The sequence below is a fragment of the Cupressus sempervirens genome, chromosome 7, assembly GCF_028749045.1.
Source record: "Cupressus sempervirens isolate cs-2001-9-10 chromosome 7, ASM2874904v1, whole genome shotgun sequence".
In the NCBI taxonomy this organism is placed as follows: domain Eukaryota; kingdom Viridiplantae; phylum Streptophyta; class Pinopsida; order Cupressales; family Cupressaceae; genus Cupressus; species Cupressus sempervirens.
In genome coordinates, this window is record NC_143124.1 from 275,931,679 (window position 1) to 275,941,759 (window position 10,081).

The 10,081-nt window shown below is 35.1% G+C and overlaps 1 pseudogene; it reads left to right on the forward strand.

The window, feature by feature from the left end:
* Positions 1-10,081, forward strand: part of LOC149546489 (L-type lectin-domain containing receptor kinase IX.1-like) — a 72,753-nt pseudogene that overhangs the window by 62,615 nt on the left and 57 nt on the right.

Consider the following 10,081-nt stretch of genomic DNA (forward strand, 5'->3'; position numbering starts at 1 on the left):
GGTGGCAAAGGAACCAAATCCCAAGTATTATTTTGCATTAGAGAATCCATCTCTTCCTGCATCACTACCTCCCATTTGTGAGCTTCTTTGAAGCTTGTTGGTTCAACTTAGTCTGAAAGCAAGACTTTTGGCTCTACTTCTTCAGAGTACAAGAGTTCATAATAAAAGAATCGAGTAGGAAGCCTTCTCTATCTTGTTGATTTTCTCAGTGCCTGAATATTATCATTATGATCAGAATGTCCCTTTTGTTTATCCTGTGAGTTTGGTGTGTGCAGTTCAAAATCATTGGCCTTTGAAGAGGTTCGATTACATTGATTAATTTTTGTTTGCACAATCCCCATATTTGAATCACTGCTGTGTGAGTGACTTTGCTCATTTGTAGATTGAGCCCTTTCTATATGGTGACATGTCTGATACTCAAGATAGGATTGTGCTAACTACCCTGTCTTGTTAAGCTTAATGCCATGTGGGTGAACAACAGACTGAATACACCTTCATGCTATTGAGGTTGATGTCCAGAGTTCATGGGTGAGCTACTGACCTGTGGGTGGACATGGACCATGCTGATGGAGGTGACTAGGCTTGGCATGAGAGATTTTTTGTGAGTGAAAACACACTTCATCTATGTGCGAGCGAGACTGATGAACTTGCAGTTGAGAGTATTCAGGCTATCGAGGTGGATTGTCCCTGTCATTGATGTCCTCCATGTGAATTTGATTATGCTAAGTGTCCTAAACCATGGGTAGACTCTACATAATTCTTAGACCATACTATCGGCCAGAGTCATGTAGCTGTCCTCCTGCGTGGCCAATCTATTGGTTTGCTTCACACTAGTCAATGCTAATGTAGGCCGGTCCATGCAAGTTTGGTCTTTCACCGTATATTGGAGAAGGAGCATGCGTATTATCCATGGCTCTGTCTACATCCAACGTGTGATGAAAGTGGCCAACTGTATGTGTTGATGGTCCAACATTTACTCCATGCTTGGGGTGTAGGGAAGGCCATGGGTGAGGCTTCTATGTGGAGTCCACCTCACTCATGAGTGAGTGCTCTATTTTATCATGCCAGTGATTAAGTGCATCAGTAGGGAGAGTAACTTCATTAGCATAATTTCCATTTTCTCTATACTCAAATAGAGGATTATCATCTCTGTTCTGATTTGAAATTGGAGTTTCAAAACTGTGACTACTCTATTTGCCAGTAGTGTTAGAGTTACTCCACATGCTAGTAGAAGAAGAGGATAGAGGAGCAGGGCTAACACTGAGGTGGGAGATAGAACATTTGGAGAAACAAGATTCTGATTTCTACTAGCATTATTATTATCAAAAATAGAGAAAGGTGCATATTCACATACCATGTTTTCTTCTTTATGTAATGCTGGAAATACCTTCTCATTGAAAACAACATCTCTACTTCTGATGATTTTGTTCTCAACTGGATCCCATATTTTGAAAATGAACTGGTCTTCACCATAGCCCACAAAAATACCTTTTTGTGATTTAGGATCAAGCTTTTGTCTTTTCTCCTTCGGAACATGTACATAAGCTTCGCATCCAAACACTCGAATGTGTGAATATGAGATTTTTTTCCCAGCCACTCTTCCTCAGGTATGCCAAAGTCCAACCGAGAAGAGGGACTTCAGTTGATTAAATATACCAATGTATTGCATGTCTCTACCCAAAACTCCTTGCCTAAACTAGCATTAGAGAGCATACAGCGAGATTTGTAATGCCCCGCCAAGGGATCCAAAAAATTAACCTAAAATTTCACTAAGTTTGGGATCATCAATATTAACATAGTAGGAATGTCACACCTAAACATACTACATCATATGCAGGAAGTAATCTAACATGAAAAGTAAAGCATAAGATAACATCATCTAACATAATCAATTCATCAATATAAGGATACATGTCCACCATCATAATCCAAGGATGCATCAACTAAGGTGTCTCAAATGATAAGAGTGATAAGCACTACCACCCAACTGCGTGGAACCTAGATGGTCCACTCCCACCACGCTGAGAAGATAATCTCAAGTCCCAAATAGGTTAACAATCACAAAGTATAAATGCTGTCTAAGTATAGGAATCCTAAAAGTATACTAACTCAAAGGTTTCAATCACAAAACCAACATCTAATCCTAGAGGCACACAATGACATGTAGGAAACCTACTCTGTAAGCAGGCAAGTGTCATTGCATAAATCATGTAGAAGTTACCCTAGTAGTTAGCTTAGGACTCCAGGGTCCCTACTGATCCCTATGCGGCCACTAGTATCCTCTCATACTGACAAGGCATACTATGGAATGCAAGGTCACAACCAAGAATTCTCTCTACTCTCATCCTAGTTTGTACTAGCACTCGAGGCATGGGTGAGAACAAAACAATTATCTTTTTAGGCTCATTTAGTTAGTATTAGGTGAGAATGTTTTCACTTATTAAAACAACTTACAATGAGTTAGCCTGGCAGCCACTTAGGGCCCCAGCCCCCATTGCAAGCCACTTCCTGACACTACAAGCAGATAACCTACCCTAAGCTCCTGGAATCATAAATCTCATAATCATCCCAGTCATATACAAGCGACTGGAAAGAAATATCAAAAGATAATCCATAATAAGAACATCAAATATCCATAATAAAAGCATCAAATCTCCATGAGCAACTTAAAAGCATCCATTGATGATCATGACCACAATAGTTCTCTATTGGTAGCTGAAGGTATCATTGATATTCAAAAGTATCCATTGGTTCTCAATAACCAAAATATATCTCAAAATCATACTGATCGAAGACTCCAAAATGGTTGAATCAAAACATGTCACAACATGACATCATAAATCAACATTTTAGTCCCATCATGGCGACTAGAAAGTAATCCAAGGATTACTGATCGATGACTCAAAAATGGTTAAGTCAAGTGTCTCAGATACACATAACTCAGCTTCACTCAAGAAGACTAAAAAGCAATAACAATTAGTAAATACAAGCATCTCATGGAGCATACCATCACATAACCATGGTTGGGTTTATAAAGATCAGAATCAAGACATCATCATGACATCACAATCACAACCCTTGAGCCTCTAGTAGATGTCCTATAATTGGTCAACACTAGTCAACCCCAAAAACCCAAAACAAGAAGCATGGAGTAACACAATGCAAGCACATGCTTTGGTTTGCTAAAATCTTATAATTAAACTAAGTATGGAGGTCTCAGTTTTTGTTTTCCAATTTAGATATTGAATGGAGGAATGTTTTGTACGTTTTCCTAACCCATGTATTTGTTTGATAAAAGTATTCTCCTCATAATTCATTAAACCAATATTCCAAGATGTTTCTAAGAGTATATAATATTTGTAAAAGATCCCCTTCGTGTTTCATTAAGACATGTAGAAATTTCAATATAAACAAATACAATTCATCCACATTTATCTATTCTTCATTTCAATCTGATTAAATTAAATAAAAATATTATTAAAGATTAATTATTTAAAATGATAATCTATTAACATTATATTAATATTTTATAATACATAAAAATAATTAATCATTAAAGAAACAATCTTTTAATAAAATTTTATTTATAATACTAAATAAATTAATATTATATAATAATTAATATTTTATAATATATAATAATTAATCTAAAAAAAATATTATTAACATTTAATAACAATGCAATGTTATTAAAAATTGAAATTCATACACAAAGCAAAATATGACTTACCCCCTGCCGTGATATGCAGTACCTACGGCCGTAGGCACTGCACTGACAGCGGGTACAGAGTACCCCTGTCATCGCAATCCTATGACGGTAGGCCTCTGCCACCCACAGGGGTTCAGCGTACAATTCGTGCCTCTCCCTATTTTATAAAATGTTTGATATAACGTTTTTTTAAAAAAATGTTTTCCACAGACACTATTTACGATTCGTTTATTATTATTATTATTTATACAATTTCTTTGCTGCGATTATATGAATATACATACATACATACATACATACATACATACATACATATATATGTATGTATGTATGTATGTATGTATGTATGTATGTACATACATACATACATACATACATACATACATACATATATATATATATATGTATATGTATGTATGTATGTATATATGTATGTATGTATATATATATGTATGTATATATATATGTATATATATATGTATATGTGTGTGTGTATTCGAAGACTATAATTAAGAATCTCAACATTTAATAACAAATATATATATATATATATATATATAAATATATATACATATATATATATACATGTATATATAGATATATATATATATATACATCTATATATATATAAATGTATATATATATATATATATATATATATACATCTATATATATATACATGTATATATATATACATGTGTATATATATATGTATATACATGTATATACATATACATGTACATACATACATACATACATACATACATACATACATACATACATATATATATATATATATATATATATATATACGTAAGCAAATTTTATACATATTAAAGGAGAACATAGACTTAGTTTAAACAAAAAGGGCTTTCCAATTCAATGAATTAAGAAATTCTCCTAAGAAGTAATTGTTCTCTAAATTTACCCATAATTTTTTTTTTTTTAATAGCTTTGATTATAAATTTTAACCCTAGCCCCATAATTCCTCGGATCTATGCATGAGGGGTTTTCTCACATAAGAATTGAATATCCATGACTAGATTGAAATAATTGGAACAATCACACATAGAATCCTCAGAAAGTGTTCAGAAGACACGAATTCTGATGCTAATTCACTTCTCCTCAAAAATTGCAGAGAAAGCTCCTTCCTTCTCCCACATTCCCGAGTCCTCCAAAAATGCTCCAAATCCCCCTCCCTAAGCTTCTAAGAGTGCCTCCTTATAAAGAACTCTCAGGAAGCACCTAGAATGTCTCTAGAAACAACCAAAAGGTGTTGACAACTAAGCATGAGTTTATTCCAACCTTCTAGATGAGTCATAAGGTTGTAGACACCATGTGCTTAATTGGTGCACTAACTCTTGTGTTGTCTACATGAAAACTCTCGAGAATTTGCAAACTCCTAAATATTAAAATAATGCACATTAATAAATTAATTGTTCACTTTACTCTTTTCAATTTAATTTATTAATTTTCAAATCTTATGCACTCACTTTAATAAATCCACTTATTTTATCTTAGTATATTTATATTTTAATCACATGCACACATCATGCAACTTATAATCTTTTCACTTTTACATTTATTTTCGAAACTTAATTGCTAAAATAGTTATTAACTTAAATAAATATTATCACATTCTAACTTTCAACTTATAACTTTTATCTTCAAATTTAATTATTTTTATTTAATTTATTAAATAAAAATAAATATTAAAATACCATATTAATTTTTCATTAAATTAAACCATTAATTAAATCTTTTAATTAGGCTTAGTTATTAGAAAATACACCAAAGACTCATGAAATAAAATACAAAAAACTCACTATAGCGAAACACATACAAAATCAAACCAAAAGGGTTAATATCACAAATTACATCATCTGACGCATTCAGAGGGTACTCAACTCAGATACTTCTCCTAATTTCCAATTAGGAAAAATGGCTTAAAGGGTTGGGATTTAGACTTGAGAATTTATCTCCCCTCTCTTATCATTGAGATAATGTGATAGGGTACGCTCATCTTGGCAATTCTGGGAAGTTGATACCCAGTACCTGCAACTTGCATAAAACCCACACATGTACATACAATATATATAATGCTAAGCTAAACAGGCAATGGTAGGAAGTGGTGCATCATGTAGATCCCGACTAGCAAGTGACTACGACTCCCTTCCTTAACCACATCAAAAATTCCATACAATAAGAACAAACGTGCACACCATACACATGCAAGTATGGGGTAAGTATCCATAATAAAACACATGTGATAATAAATCATCTAACTAATCATCATCAATAACTAAAAGCAATGTAATGATCATCATGCATACATGAAATGTAGAGTCTAATTAATCTCATCATATATCAACTGAATCCATAACATAATATCTGATAGTCTCGAAAAAATGCTACTAATCCATCAACATAAAACTAGTCTAACATAGTCCCATAATAATAGCAACAATGTGTCTAGAAAAATGTAAATGAGGTTAGGCACTACAAGATTTCTCAAGGATTTTTCTAGTCATCCTCTCCACTGCTCCATTTTCTTGCGGGGTGAATGGAACAATCTTAATAGAACTACAGATGCCATTATCTGCACAAAATGAATCAAAATCTGATGAACAAAATTCTCCGCGATTGTCTGTTTGCAAGCACTTTATTTTGTGACCAAACTGATTCTCCACTAAAGCCTTAAAGATTTTAAACTTGTTGAAAACATCAGATTTCTTATGCAATATGTAAATCCATACCTTTCTTGTGCAATCATCAAGAAAGGTGACACAGAAGTTTTTTCCTCCAATATAGCTTTCCTTGGTGGGTCTGAACACATAAGAATAAACAAGAGCCAAAGGAGCACCTTTCTTTTCATGTCCAGTCCTCAAGAAGTTGACCCGCTTCTTTTTTCCATAAAGACAATGTTCACAAAATTGTAAGTCAATTGGTTTCAGCCCTGGTAATTGCTCCCTTTTATGCATAACAACAATGCCCTTTTGGCTCATGTGATCGAGCCTTTGATGCCACAATTCTGAATTGCTATCTTCAAGTGTCATGGCAACCCCCACTTCATCGATATTTTCAATATACAAGCTCCCAATCTTGTCTCCTTTTGCAACTAACATGGATCCTTTTGTGACTTTCCATGAATCAGTTAGAGAAGTGACAAAACCTTGTGCAAATAGTTGACTTATGGAAATCGAATTTCTCTTTAGTTTTGGAACATGACGCACATCTTTTAATAGCCATTTAATGCCTCCTTTCAAAGATAATAAAATATCTTCTTTTCCTATTATTTCACATGCCTTATTATCACCCAAGTATACTTCATCAAACTTACCTTCTTGATAATTCGAGAAGTATTCTGTACATTAAGTGGCATGAAATAATGTGTCAAAATCCAAAACCCATGAGGCTAAAGTGGTTTCAGTTGTAGATAAAATCAACACGCTATCATCTTTGTCATAGATGGTGTTGGCTTGACTTTCCCACTCTCGTTCTTGTACTCTTTTATAACCTCTACAATCTTTTTTCACGTGACCACTTTTGCCACAAAACCAACAGTCTCCTTCTTTCCTTTCCCTTGACCTTGAGCACCTAGCTGATTTTGATCTTCTATGATGATTGTTTCTTCCTCTATTTTGGCTTCTTCCTCTATTTTTGGTGCTAACTGCCATCAAGGCTTCACCAGATGAGGATTCCTTATTGCTTCTCCGCATATCCTCACTAAGTAGAGTTGCCATCACTTCATCATAGATCAACTTTTTATTTGAGGAGTTAGAAGTACTAATTACTGTAACAATAGGATCCTAGCTATCTGGTAATGAACAGAACAAGATGATAGCTGTAGATTCATCATCTTGTGTCATGCCAACGGAGGTTGCTTGGCATAGCAAGGTGTTCAAATAATTTATATGATTCGACATCTTAGTCCCATTTTTCATTTTCAACTTGTAGAGCTTCTTCATAATAAATATTTTATTTGTAGTTGAGGCCGTTTCATACATAGTTTGAAGTTTATTCCAAACTTCCTTTGTCGAAGATTCATTGTGAACATTGAACAAAACATTATGTGATAAAGAAAGAAATAGTGTTGCCTTTGCTTTATCATTAGTTTTAACTCAATCTTCATCCGTCATTGCAGCCGGTTTGTTTGCCTTTCCATCAATTGCTACTACTAAGTCTTGCTTGACTAACAATGAATGCATCTGAACTTTACACAAACTAAAATTCTGTCCTGAGAATTTCTGCACTCACAAATCTTCCATGACTTCTGATTTTTAAATACCAAAATCAATTCTAGCGTCTATGCCAAGCTCTGATACCAATTGTGAAGTTTGCTAAAAGTGCAAACTGGAAATGAACAGAACAAGCAAAAGAAAAGAGAAATGCAAACACACAATTTATCATGGTTCACCAGAAATTTTGGCTACGTCCACACTGTAGGGAAGATCTCTATTAATGTAAATATTTGAACTTTACACCACAGCTGTTGCTTCAGTTCTTTGACTATGATTAACAATGAACAATCTCCAAACATATTTATAAAGTCTGAAAGAAAGTGAAGAGACAAACAATTTGGAGGGAACAATAATAAAATGTGCATAATAAAAAAAGTGACTGTTGGGCTTCACATATGCACCCAACACAAACTACATGGCAGAAACCATGTTCGGCTGGATGGTGATTCTTTTCTTACAGATGAAAATGTAATCCAACTGAAAAACATGACAAAGGGTCAATATGGGCGAAGTGAAGGCAGAGTAGTTTACAATACTACAATTCTACTTAGCAATTCCGACTTCGTCACTCATTTTCAATTCGAAATAACTGACAATGGACTTGCTAGAGATGGAATTGTTTTCTTCATGGAATCTCCAGAATATGGTAATCACCTCTGCTATGGCATTGAGCCCGGACGGCTCTACCTTTCTAACAAATCTAGTAATGGTAATTTTACTGTTCAGCTTGTAGATGTTCAATTCAACACATTTAAAACTGAAAATCCCTCGCTTTCAAATGCTAATCACATTGCAATTGATCTGGATACAACTCAAGCTTTTCATCGTCTTTCTCAAAGATTGAATAACAATTAGGTATGGGACGTTAGGATAGAATACTGTAACCAAGATAATATATTGACTATGTCTGCAGAATTAGAGGGCAGAATACAATGCATCTTCTTGCATAACATAAATTTAAGAAGATATCTTGCTCCTGAAGTTGTGGTGGGGTTTTCAGCTGCAGCCGATGCTTCAAACAATATGCATCGAATAATTTCTTGGAACTTCACATTCAACTTCCCTAATTTTATTCCTGGCTCTTTCAAAAAGAAGAAAAAATGGTGGAAAGTAAGTTGGCTTTGCCATTTCAGTTTCAACACTTTTCCTTTCCTTTACCATTTATTGTTACACCAGAGGAAGCAGAGAGAAAGCAGAAGAAGTAGAGTAGTCCGATATGGATATCGCGCTAGAAAACATTCTGAGGAAATTTGCATACTCTGAGCTCAATGCAGGCACAAGTAGTTTCAGTGAGGCGAAAAGGCTTGGCCGAGGAGGATTCGGCGATGTGTACAGAGCCACTTTGGTGAAATCAGACGAAATAGTTGCAGTGAAGCGCATATCTGTGGGATCAAAGCAAGGAAAAAGGGAGTATATTGCTGAAATAAGCACAATCACCCATCTGAGACATTGAAATTTGGTTCAGCTGTTGGGGTGGTGCCATGAGAAGGGCTAGCTGCTGTTGGCGTATGAATACATGCCAAATGGGAGTCTTGACAGTTTCCTCTTTGGCTAAAGGAGAGAGCTAGAGTGGAACAGCAGATATAGAATCGCCATTGACATAGCCAATGAACTGCTCTGTCTACACAAGTCCTGGGATGAATGTGTAGTCCACAGAGACATCAAATCCAACAATGTTTTGCTCAATTCTGAATTCAATGCGAAGGTGGGGGAATTTCGGATTGGCACGACTGGTAAAACATGATGAATGGTTTCAGACCACCAAGATAGTAGGGACACTAGGGTACCTAGCACCTGAATGTGCAGTCACAGGAATAAGTAGCACAAAGTTAGATGTGTTCAGCTTTGGCGTAGTTGCCTTGGAAATAGCCTGTGGAATGTCGTTGTTAGATCATAGACTCGAAAGCTCAAAAGTAAGGCTTGTGTAATGGGTCTGGGGTTTGTATGGTGAAGGCAGTTTGTTATGGAACAATTGATGATGATAGGATTATGGTGCTCCCATCCGGATCCTTTTACGAGACCTAATATGAGGCAAGTGCTACAGATCTTGAACTTTGAAGCGTCGATGCCACGTCTACCCAACACACTGCCTAAAGCTACATATTCTTCTGTGGAATAGGGCTCCTTTTCT